General features: G+C 41.9%; 1 long non-coding RNA gene and 1 other non-coding gene across 2 annotated transcripts in view; one reads left to right on the forward strand and one right to left on the reverse strand.

Moving 5' to 3' along the window:
• Window positions 1-1553: 1553 nt before the first annotated feature.
• LOC133254063 (uncharacterized) overlaps window positions 1554-13003 on the forward strand; it is a 252562-nt gene continuing 241112 nt past the window's right edge. The window contains exon 1 of the long non-coding RNA XR_009738558.1: window positions 1554-1834. This is a non-coding gene — a long non-coding RNA (uncharacterized LOC133254063). The remainder of the gene's footprint in view (window positions 1835-13003) is intronic.
• On the reverse strand, window positions 5762-5834 carry TRNAE-CUC (transfer RNA glutamic acid (anticodon CUC)). The gene has a single exon. It is a non-coding gene; the product is annotated as a tRNA-Glu (tRNA).

Here is a 13003-nt window from a genome sequence, read left to right on the forward strand (position 1 = left end):
AAAAGGCAAAACTTCTGGGAAATAAACTTGTATACAATTATACATACTAATTTTGGAAACAAGCAAGAAAAAGCTGAACTGTAAATCTTAGGAAACTTGTCACTGTTTTAGCAATAAATAGGTTAAAATTCTTTTTAATCAACACTCAACACAAATGTTCTTGGTGCTAATGTGGAAACTGCAGAGACTGATATCTGTCTTACGGACTATATTTCTCTTATTCAGCTAGTATATGTTCAGCACTTATTGTGTGCTAAGTGCTGTGTTTGAAGTTGAGGTTAGAACAACATAGGTTAAAAAATATCTGCCTTCTGTGAGCTAATGTTCAGATGGGAGGTAAAGATACATAAATATGTTCATCAGTTCAGTCCAGTTCAGTCTCTCAGTCGTGTCCGACTCTTTGCAACCCCATGAATCACAGCACACCAGGCCTCCCTGTCCATCACCAACTCCCGGAGTTCACTGAAACTCATGTCCATCGAGTCAGTGATGCCATTCAGCCATCTCATCCTCTGTCATCCCCTTCTCCTCTTGCCCCCAATCCCTCCCAGCATCAGAGTCTTTTCCAATGAGTCAACTGTTCGCATGACGTGGCCAAAGTACTGGAGCTTCAGCTTTTAGCATCATTCGCTCTAAAGAACACCCAGGGCTGATCTTCAGAATGGACTGGTTGGATCTCCTTGCAGTCCAAGAGACACTCAGGAGTCTTCTCCAACACCACAGTTCAAAAGCATCACTTCTTCAGTGCTCAGCTTTCTTCACAGTCCAACTCTCGCATCCATACATGACCACTGGAAAAACCATAGCCTTGACTAGACTGACCTTTGTTAGCAAAGTAATGTCTCTGCTTTTGAATATGCTATCTAGGTTGGTCATAACTTTTCTTCCAAGGAGTAAGCATCTTTTAATTTCATAGCTGTAGTCACCATCTATAGTGATTTTGGAGCCCCAAAAAATAACATCTGACACTGTTTCCACTGTTTCCCCATCTATTTGCCATGAAGTGATGGGACCAGATGCCATGATCTTCGTTTTCTGAATGTTGAGCTTCAAGCCAACTTTTTCACTCTCCTCTTTGACTTTCATCAAGAGGCTTTTTAGTTTCTCTTCACTTTCTGCCATAAGGGTGGTGTCATCTGCATATCTGAGATTATTGATATTTCTCCCAGAAATCTTGATTCCAGCCTGTGCTTCTTCCAGCCCAGCGTTTCTTATGATGTACTCTGCATAGAAGTTAAATAAGCAGGGTGACAATATACAGCCTTGACGAACTCCTTTTCTTATTTGGAACCAGTCTGTTGTTCTGTGTCCAGTTCTAACTGTTGCTTCCTGACCTGCATACAGGTTTCTCAAGAGGCAGGTCAGGTGGTCTGGTATTCCCATCTCTTTCAGAATTTTCCACAGTTTATTGTGATCCACAAAGTCAAAGGCTTTGGCATGGTCAATAAAGCAGAAATAGATGTTTTTCTGGAACTCTCTTTCTTTTTCCATGATCCAGTGGATGTTGGCAATTTGATCTCTGGTTCCTCTGTCTTTTCTAAAACCAACTTGAACATCTGGAAGTTCATGGTTCACATATTGCTGAAGCCTGGCTTGGAGAATGTTGAGCATTACTTTACTAGCGTGTGAGAAGAGTGCAATTGTGTGGTAGTTTGAGCATTCTTTGGCATTGCCTTTCTTTGGGATTGGAATGAAAACTGACCTTTTCCAGTCCTGTGGCCACTGCTGAGTTTTCCAAATTTGCTGACATATTGAGTGCAACCCTTTCACAGCATCATCTTTCAGGATTTGGAATAGCTCAACTGGAATTCCATCACCTCCACTAGCTTCGTTCGTAGTAATGCTTTCTAAGGCCCACTTGACTTCACATTCCAGGATGTCTGGCTATAGGTCAGTGATCACACCATCCTGATTATCTTGATCATGAAGATCTTTTTTGTGCAATTCTTCTGTGTATTCTTGCCACCTCTTCTTAATATCTTCTACCTCTGTTAGGTCCATACCATTTCTGTCCTTTATCGAGCTCATCTTTGCATGAAATGTTCCCTTGGTATCTCTAATTTTCTTGAAGAGATCCCTAGTCTTCCCCATTCTGTTGTTTTCCTCTATTTCTTTGCATTGATCGCTGAGAAAGGCTTTCTTATCTCTTCTTGCTATTCTTTGTTCATAGTAGAGGTAAATAACAGAGACCATTAGAGAGCACCTGATCTGGACTTGGAGGAGCCACATGGATTTCCACAGAAGAATCTAGCAGGACTGACAAAGCCAAACTAAGGAGGGGCAGCAGGGTGAGGGTAGCATCTGAAGACTACATCTGAAGATTGGGTGTTTTGGGGAGAAAAACACCCAAATACATGACTTGTCTTACTTTAAAATTCATGATGACAAATTGCAGATGGGCACTTAGGCAGTGGTACTGCCTGAGGATATTCTCTAGTATATGTTTTTCCCTTCCTCTGGACAACCATTTGATACCACTTTCTTGCAGACCTCTCCATCTATCACGTCTCCATCCAGTTCCCAGCTGATACGTTGACTCATACATCAGTGACAAAATAGAAGTGTTCTTCCCACACCAAAGCCATCCACAGACCTGCTCATATCCTTCCTTCCTTGTTAGCATGGATGAACACTGCTGGCTGCAAACATGGCCTGGTCCTTCTATTTGGTCTCTGTAACTCTTGTATCCTCCAGATCTCATCCTGCAGATACTGTCTTTCACCTATATGCGAGTGTCTTCCTCGCTCCTGAATCATTCTTATCATGTTAACATGGTGTATATCTACTAGCAGTAAAAAAATAACACTCCTTTTATCCTGCATCATCATCACAGCCCCATTTATCTGCTCCTCTTCTCAGCAAAACTGCTTCAGTTCAGTTCAGTCGCTCAGTCATGTCCTACTCTTTGTGACGTCATGGAGCACGCCGGCCTCCCTGTCCATCACCAACTCCCAGAGCCTACTCAAACTCATTTCCATTCAATTGGCGATGCCATCCAACCATCTCATCCTCTGTCATCCCCTTCTCCTCCCACCTTCAATCTTTCCCAGCATCAGGGTCTTTTCCAATGAGTCATTTCTTCGTATCAGGTGGCCAGAGTATTGGAGTTTCAGGTTCAGCATCAGTCCTTCCAATGAATATTCAGTATTGATTTCCTTTAGGATGGCCTGCTTGGATCTCCTTGCAGTCCAAGGACTCTCAAAGAGTCTTCTCCAACACCACAGTTCAAAAGCATCAATTCTTTGGTGCTCAGCTTTCTTTACAGACCACCTCTCACATCCATACATGACCAATGGAAAAACCATAGCTTTGACAAGACAGAGCTTTGTTGGCAAAGTAATGTCTCTGCTTTTCAATGTGCCATCTAGGTTGGTCTAGACAAAGTCTAGATAAGTTTTCTTCCAAGGAGCAAGCAAAACAGCTTAAGGGATCTTATACGGTTTTGGTTACCACTTCCTCTTGTTGCCTTTTCCTGTAGCCCAGGCAGTATGAATTTCCATCACCCCTACTCCCCTACTCCTTTTCATTGTCACCAGCGGCCTGCATGTAGCCGAATCCAGAGGTCACTTCCTAAGCCTCGTTTTACTTTGCTTACTGGCAGTCTTCAACAGAATTGACACCCCCACGCTCTTGAACCACCTGCCTCTCCTCACTCTAGGGTACCACTCTTCTAGCTTTCTTCCTTCCCCACTGGCTTCCTCTGCTGCTATTCCTCCTCCCCTTGGGCCTGAAGTGGCCCTTCCCACCTCTCTCTACATCATTCTCTCCAAGGGTTTTCTTTGTTGCTGTTGCTTTTTTTTTTCTTTTGGATCTTCTGTGTGGCATGCAGGATACAGGATCTTAGTTCCCTTACCAGGGATCAAACACATGCCCTCTACATGGGGAGCATGGAGTCCTAACCACTAGCCTGCCAGGGAAGTCCCATTACTGCTGTTGCTTTAAATACCTTTAAATATATCTTTAAATACATCTCATTACTGCTGTTGCTTTAAATATATTTAAATATATCTTTAAATACATCCCATTACTGCTCTTGCTTTAACTATATCTCTATCTTCAACTCTTACCTGCTTCTGGAAGTCCAGACTCCTGATTTCTGTTCCATGTTAACATCTCTCCCCCCCAACCCATAAGCATCTTAAATTTAGCATGAATAAAACAAAATGTGTAATCACTTAGGGCTTCTTTGTTTTCTCATATGCAGTAATTAGCCCTAACTTTTAAATTAATTTCTTCATTTCTCAAGGTAAACATTTAAGCATCATCCTAGATGTCTCTCTATACCTTCTCACCCCTCTTAAACCCATGGGCTCAGAAAGACCAGTTTACCTTGAAAATATATCTTAATGTGCACTTTTCTTCATTGTCAGTAATGATAATATTAGTAATAATACAATATGTGTTAAATGCTCACTATGTGCTAGAGAAGAAGGGAGAAAAAGGGAATGTTGCTGGCAGCAAGAAGAAGAATGGCGGTCTGAGAAGGAGAAGATCTGAAAGGTCAAAATGAGCAGAAACTAAAAGGGAAACCTGGGGGAAAGACATAAGACTGGAGAAGGAATACTGTGAATATTGTTCAAGGCTTTGAACCTTGTCCTTAGAGATATGGGGGGGGGGTCATCAAATGATTTTAGTCAGGGAAATAAGGTGATTAATTTACACCTGATTTACAGAAATCATTCTGTGCAAATCCCTTTTTCATACATGGTATAAACTTAAACCTCAGGTTTGCAGGGGCCAAATGATAGCAGAGTCTGAATTTTATACCCCGTTAATTGGATTTTACATAGTACCTTTCCTAGTGCTTCTTAATTTCAAAGGAATGTGCTTTAATCCCAGAAAATCTTATTGAAAAATATCCTTTGATCTGAGTATATAAACGGGGTTTACATATTTTATCATATAAAAAGTAGTTCAAAAGAATTGTTTGCATAAAACACCTTTCTCCTTTAAGAGCAGAATATTTTCAACCAACAATTTATCTAAATGTTTCCCTGCTGTTTTCAAACATCAAAACTTCAATTGACTTAAAAAAATATACTTATTTTATTTATTTATCCACTTGGCTGTGCCGGGTCTTAGTTGTGGCACGCGGGGTCTTCGATCTTCGTTTCAGCATGCCAGGTCTTGTGGTTGCAGCATGAGGGATCTTCAGCTGTGGCATATGAACCCCCAGTTGCAGCATGTGTGATCTAGTTCCCTACTGCTGCTGCTGCTAAGTCACTTCAGTCGTGTCCGACTCTGTGCGACCCCATAGATGGCAGCCCACCAGGCTCCGCCGTCCCTGGAATTCTCTAGGCAAGAATACTGGAGTGGATTGCCCTTTCTTTCTCCAATGCATGAAGGTGAAAAGTGAAAGTGAAGTCGCTCAGTTGTGTCCGATTCCTAGCAACCCCATGGACTGCAGCCTACCAGGCTCCTCCATGCATGGGATTTTTCCAGGCAAGAGTACTGGAGTGGGTGCCATTGCCTTCTCTGCTAGTTCCCTGACCAGGGATCAAACTGGGCCCCCCTGCACTGGGAGTGTGGAGTCCCAGCCACTGGACCACCAGCAAAGTCCCCAAGTGACTTTTAAAAATAAGGCATAATCCTTGACTTGCCCAAGATTTTTGCCCTTTCAGGAATCCTGCCAATATTCTCTTGAGGGCATCTTCAGTTCACTTTTACAATTCTTTTATTACACTCTTTAATCTAGAACATATTCTTTTTTTTTTTAAGTTTATTTATTTATGTCCCACCACACACTTTACAGGATCCTTAGTTCCCCAACCAGGGATTGAACCCGGGTCCTCAGCAGTGAGAGTGCTGAGTCCTAACTACTGGACCACCAGAGAATTCCCTATTCTTGCAATCCAATGGTTTTCAAACTGGAGGTTTCAGAAACACACTGAGAACTTATTTAAAATAAAGATTCTTGACCTCACCCAAAGGGATTCTGATTCATGAGTGAGGTGTAGGCCTAGAAATATTTCAACAAGCTTCCAGGTGATTCTAAGGCAGGTAGTCTGAGGGGTTCACACTAAAAACTCCACCTTAGGAAAAGCCTTCTACTCCCCCAAACCTGTGCTTTCCTTCTAACCCTCCCCATAGCTTTCAATTCCAGTGGAATCCATAATTCTTCATTAAGATGCCCACTGGTCTATAGAATATTAGAAAAATACTAAGCCCATAACTATAAGAGTTTCTTAAATCTGGAGAATTACTATGTGATAGATACTGTTAATTAAGGCTAACTTTGGCCTTCAAGAGCCATCTTTTGTTTGATTTTTACAACATGTAGGAAAGCATATTTTATACACAGTGTATCTGAATCTCTTTAATAATATGATTCTATTGCACATAATCTATCAAAAGGGATTTTATAGCTCAAGAAGTTTAGCATATTAATAAAACAAAACAACAACACTATTTTAATCCAGAAGCCCCTGCTTCTAAACCAGTCTCCAATCAAGTTACCGAAAATTCTTGTTCAAATCACTTTATACCTCTGGGCTTTGGGATTTCTATATAAATGGAGGAAGTATTTAATCCTGTATATAGTTACAAAGCACACAGAGGTCCTCAGATCAAAGACAAATACAATTCAAAGAACGCTTTAGTAACCCAAAGACTCTGGAGCACGTGGATAGAATTGTTAGGCTTTCCTGCTAGAAAACACCCTCTGAATTGAATCTGAAAGTTAATGAATCACCTTTAACCTGTTTCTGGGAGCGGATGTTAAGGACAGAGCTAAGACTTTTTTCACTTACCTAAAGAATGTAAATTCATTCACCTATTTCTTAATGGTCCCAAGGACCTAACAAAAGGAAGACTGTCTTGCCTTCCCTTCGTTGGACAGTTCTGAGTCAGTGCAAGCACTGACTGATGAACAGCCTGAAGCACAGCGTAAAAATAGTTATTATGTAAGGTAGTAGCCACTTGGCTTTACTCAGATCATCCCAAACCCATTTCCCTCCCCTGTTTCAAATCTTCCAGAATAAAAAGACACTAGAAACATGTGTTCTGGTTAAATATAGTGCACTGAAGACATGAATTAATGACTCCCCACCAGGAAACTCCACCAAATGACAGGGGAAATGACAGGGAAAACAGGGGCATTAAATATACAAGTCAGAAAGGATAAAAAACAACAGGTATGAGACATTCACCGATAATCTAAGTCACTCATTCAACAAATATTTATGGAACTTCTCAGGTAATACAGAGTTCAAAACTATACATAATTTGATATATATAATTTTCAAATTACTGGCAAAGCAATATTATCTTGGATATCCCCAAAGTACTAAGAAAATGGCCTGTTTCAGACTCTTCTCTAAATCTTCATAACCATAATCTTATTTCTCTAAATCTAAAATGTCCTTTTTTCATGTTTTAACATTTTACATCAGGATGTATCTTTCACATTGTCTGATTGTTTTCTTTCTTTGCAAATTGCTAGTAAATCCATATAGCCATATAGCTGATGATATCATAAAACAAAGGAAGAAAGCAAAAGTTTCAGAAAGAACTCCCTAGCTTTAGAGTTGAAATTAGAGATGAAACAACAGATGTTCAACATCCTCACAAACTTAGTCCACTTTTCCCAGGCACATCAACACTGCATGCTTAACTATGGCTCATGGGTGGGTACATGTCTAAACCACTCCATGACGGGAACTCCCTTTATCTCTAGCATCTAACCCAATGCCCAGCATTGGGTTAGATGTGGTAAGTGCTCAAGAAATATTTGGAAAATCCATGTAAGAACATGAATCAGCATCCTGACACCATCTTACCTCTGGCCTATTGGTATGACTATGGTCACCCACTGCATCTCTCTGGGTCTGTTTGCTTAGCTACAAAATGAGTTTGGATAAGCTCAGCTGCAGGCTCCTTCCAGCTGTAACTATCCCTGAGTAAGACAAGTCATTGCTGCTGCTGCTACTGCTGCTGCTAAGTCGCTACAGTCGTGTCCGACTCTGTGCGACCCCCTAGACGGCAGCCCACCAGGCTTCCACGTCCCTGGGATTCTCCAGGCAAGAACACTGGAGTGGGTTGCCATTTCCTTCTCCAATGCATGAAAGTGAAAAGTGAAAGTGAAGTTGCTCAGTCCTGTCCTACTCTTCTCAACCCCATGGACTGCAGTCTACCAGGTTCCTCCGTCCACGGGATTTTCCAGGCAAAAGTACTGGAGTGGGGTGCCATTGCCTTCTCTGAGACAAGTCATTAGGATGTGGCAAATGGGAAACTACAGTGATTTTTTTTTAATTTTTTATTTTGTATTGATACATAGCCGATTAATGATGTTGTGATAGTTTCAGGTGAACAGAGAAGGGACTCAGCCATACATATACATGTAGCCATTCTCCCACAAACCCCCCTTCTGATCCAGCCTGCCATATAACATTGAGCAGAGTTCCATGTACTGTACAATAGGTTGTTTATCCATTCAAAATATAGCAGTGTGTATAAGACCATCCCAAGCTCCCTAACTATCCCCTCCCCCCTGGCAACCGTAAGTTCATTTTCTAAGCCTGTGAGTCTCCTTTTGTTTTGTAAGTAAGTTCATTTGTATCATTTCTTTCCGGATTCCACACATAAGAGATGTCATATGATGTTTCTCCTTCTCTGACTTACTTCTCTCAGTATGACACTGTCTAGAGTTGGACACGACTGAAGTGACTTAGCAGCAGCAGCGGCAACAGAAACTACAGTGATTTTAGAGGAGAACTTACTTGACATGTGTATTGGTCATGAAGGTAATGCATTTGATAAATGTTATGGGCTGAATATATGCCTCCACCCCATTTATGTGCTGAAGTTCTAACTCTCAGTACCTCAGGATGTGTCTATATCTGTAAACAGAAACTTTAAAGGGATAATTAAGGTTAAATGAGGTCATACCAGTAGATCCTAATCCAATCGGACCTGTGTCTCTATAAGATAAAGAAGAGATGAACACACGCACAGAGAGATCAGAAGATGGCCAGTGACAAGCCAAGGTCTTAGAAGGAACCAACCTTGCCAATACCCGGTTCTCAGACTTCCAGCCTCCAGAATTGTGAGAAAATGAATTTTTGCTGTTTAGCACAATCTGTGGTTCTTTGTTACGATGACCCTAGCAAACTAAGACAGTCAGATCAGATCAGTCGCTCAGTCGTGTCTGACTGTTTGCGACCCATGAATCGCAGCACGCCAGGCCTCCCTGTCCATCACCAACTCCCAGAGTTCACTCAGACTCACGTCCATCGAGTCAGTGATGCCATCCAGCCATCTCATCCTCTGTCATCCCCTTCTCCTCCTGCCCCCAATCCCTCCCAGCATCAGGGTCTTTTCCAATGAATCAACTCTTCGCATGAGGTGGCCAAAGTACTGGAGTTTCAGCTTTAGCATCATTCCTTCCAAAGAAATCACAGGGCTGACCTCCTTCAGAATGGACTGGTTGCATCTCCTTGCAGTCCAAGGGACTCTCAAGTGTCTTCTCCAACACCACAGTTCAAAAGCATCAATTCTTCAGCGCTCAGCCTTCTTCACAGTCCAAATCTCACATCCATACATGACCACAGGAAAAACCATAGCCTTGACTAGATGAACCTTTGTTGGCAAAGTAATGTCTCTGCTTTTCAATATGCTATCTAGGTTGGACATAACTTTCCTTCCAAGGAGTAAGCGTCTTTTAATTTCATGGCTGCAGTCACCATCTATAGTGATTTTGGAGCCCCCCAAAATAAAGTCTGACACTGTTTCCACTGTTTCCCCATCTATTTCCCAAAAGTGGTGGGACCAGATGCCATGATCTTCATTTTCTGAATGTTGAGCTTTAAACCAACTTTTTCACTCTCCTCTTTCACTTTCATCAAGAGGCTTTTGAGTTCCTCTTCACATTCTGCCATAAGTGTGGTGTCATCTGCATATCTGAGGTTATTGATATTTCTCCTGGCAATCTTGATTCCAGCTTGTGTTTCTTCCAGCCCAGCGTTTCTCTTGATGTACTCTGCATAGAAGTTAAATAAACAGGGTGACAATATACAGCCTTGACGAACTCCTTTTCCTATTTGGAACCAGTCTGTTGCTCCATGTCCAGTTCTAACTGTTGCTTCCTGACCTGCATACAAATTTCTCAAGAGGCAGATCAGGTGGTCTGGTATTCCCATCTCTTGAAGACTTTTCTGCAGTTTATTGTGATCCACACAGTCAAAGGCTTTGGCATAGTCAATAAGTAGAAATAGATGTTTTTCTGGAACTCTCTTGCTTTTTCTATGATCCAGCGGATGTTGGCAATTTGATCTCTGGTTCCTCTGCCTTTTCTAAAACCAGCTTGAACATCAGGAAGTTCACGGTTCACATATTGCTGAAGCCTGGCTTGGAGAGTTTTGAGCATTACTTTACTAGCGTGTGAGATGAGTGCAATTGTGCCGTAGTTTGAGCATTCTTTGCCATTGCCTTTCTTTGGGATTGGAATGAAAACTGACCTTTTCCAGTCCTGTGGCCACTGCTGAGTTTTCCAAATTTGCTGGCATATTGAGTGCAGCACTTTCACAGCATCATCTTTCAGGATTTGGAATAGCTCAACTGGAATTCCATCACCTCCACTAGCTTTGTTCGTAGTGATGCTTTCTAAGGCCCACTTGACTTCACATTCCAGGATATCTGGCTCTAGGTCAGTGATCACACCATCGTGATTATCTGGGTCGTGAAGATCTTTTTTGTACAGTTCTTCTGTGTATTCTTGACATCTCTTCTTAATACCTTCTGCTTCTGTTAGGTCCATACCATTTCTGTCCTTTATCGAGCTCATCTTTGCATGAAATGTTCCTTTGGTATCTCTGATTTTCTTAAAGAGATCCCTAGTCTTTCCCATTCTGTTGTTTTCCTCTATTTCTTTTCATTGATCGCTGAAGAAGGCTTTCTTATCTCTTCTTGCTATTCTTTGGAACTCTGCATTCAGATGTTTATATCTTTCCTTTTCTTCTTTGCTTTTCACTTCTCTTCTTTTCACAGCTATTTGTAAGGCCTCCCCAGACAGCCATTTTGCTTTTTTGCATTTCTTTTCTATGGGAATGGTCTTGATCCCTGTCTCCTATACAATGTCACGAACCTCATTCCATAGTTCATCAGGCACTCTATCTATCAGATCTAGGCCCTTAAATCTATTTCTCACTTCTACTGTATAATCATAAGGGATTTGATTTAGGTCATACCTGAATGGTCTAGTGGTTTTCCCTACTTTCTTCCATTTCAGTCTGAATTTGGCAATAAGGAGTTCATGGTCTGAGCCACAGTCAGCTCCTGGTCTTGTTTTTGCTGACTGTATAGAGCTTCCCCATCTTTGGCTACAAAGAACATAATCAATCTGATTTCGGTGTTGACCATCTGGTGATGTCCATGTATAGAGTCTTCTCTTGTGTTGTTGGAAGAGGGTGTTTGTTATGACCAGTGCATTTTCTTGGCAAAACTCTATTAGTCTTTGCCCTGCTTCATTCCATATTCCAAGGCCAAATTTGCCTGTTAGTCCAGGTGTTTCTTGACTTCCTACTTTTGCATTCCAGTCCCCTGTAATGAAAAGGACAGCTTTTTTGGGTGTTAGTTCTAAAATGTCTTGTAGGTCTTCATAGAACCATTCAACTTCAGCTTCTTCAGCGTTACTGATTGGGGCATAGACTTGGATTACTGTGATATTGAATGGTTTGCCTTGGAAACGAACAGAGATCATTCTGTCATTTTTGAGATTGCATCCAAGTACTGCATTTTGGACTCTTTTGTTGACCATGATGGCCACTCCATTTCTTCTGAGGGATTCCTGCCCGCAGTAGTAGATATAATGGTCATCTGAGTTAAATTCACCCATTCCAGTCCATTTTAGTTCGCTGATTCCTAGAATGTCGACATTCACTCTTGCCATCTCTTGTTTGACCACTTCCAATTTGCCTTGATTCATGGACCTGACATTCCAGGTTCCTATGCAATATTGCTCTTTACAGCATCGGACCTTGCTTCTATCACCAGTCACATCCACAGCTGGGCCTAGAGGAGCTATCCCACATTGAAGGTCAGGAAGGGCGGCGGTGAGGAGATACTCCTCGTCCAAGGTAAGGAGCAATGGCTGCGCTTTGCTGGAGCAGCCATGAAGAGATACCCCATGCCCAAGGTAAGAGAAACCCCCCCCCAAAAAAAGAGAAACCCAAGTAAGACGGTAGGTGTTGCAAGAGGGCATCAGAGGGCAAACACACTGAAACCATACTCACAGAAAACTAGTCAATCTAATCACACTAGGACCACAGCCTTGTCTAACTCAGTGAAACTAAGCCATGCCCGTGGGGCAACCCAAGACGGGCGGGTCATGGTGGAGAGATTTGACAGAATGTGGTCCACTGGAGAAGGGAATGGCAAACCCCTTCAGTATTCTTGCCTTGAGAACCCCATGAACAGTATGAAAAGGCAAAATGATAGGATACTGAAAGAGAAATTCCCCAGGTCAGTAGGTGCCCAATATGCTACTGGAGATCAGTGGAGAAATAACTCCAGAAAGAATGAAGGGATGGAGCCAAAGCAAAAACAATACCCAGCTGTGGATGTGACTGGTGATAGACGCAAGGTCCAACGCTGTAAAGAACTAAGACAGTAATATTTGCTAAACATTAATTGTATAGGAAGGGAAAAGTACTTCCCACACTTTGGGACTTCTCCCATCTCTGTCCCCACACCTCACAACTGTTGCTTAAATGGGAGTCCTTCTATTCCAAGGAACTCAACAACACTACACTGAGCACTTGAAAACTGCTTGACATATGGAGGCTCTCTTTGTGTCTTACAGCTAATTTGTGTAACTTTACTTAAGTCAATAGGCAGCTGTTTCATCATGCAAAAGTCTTAACTTTTATCTGACACTGTTATAGAAAATTCGTAACACAGAACTGGAGGTGGCAAATTATGGCCCCTGGTCAAATCTGCCTGTTTTAGTAAATACAGTTTTCCTGGAACACAGCTGTGCCCTTTTGTTTACATGTTGTCTCTGGCTGAT

This window comes from Bos javanicus, chromosome 9, assembly GCF_032452875.1.
Source record: "Bos javanicus breed banteng chromosome 9, ARS-OSU_banteng_1.0, whole genome shotgun sequence".
NCBI lineage: Eukaryota > Metazoa > Chordata > Mammalia > Artiodactyla > Bovidae > Bos > Bos javanicus.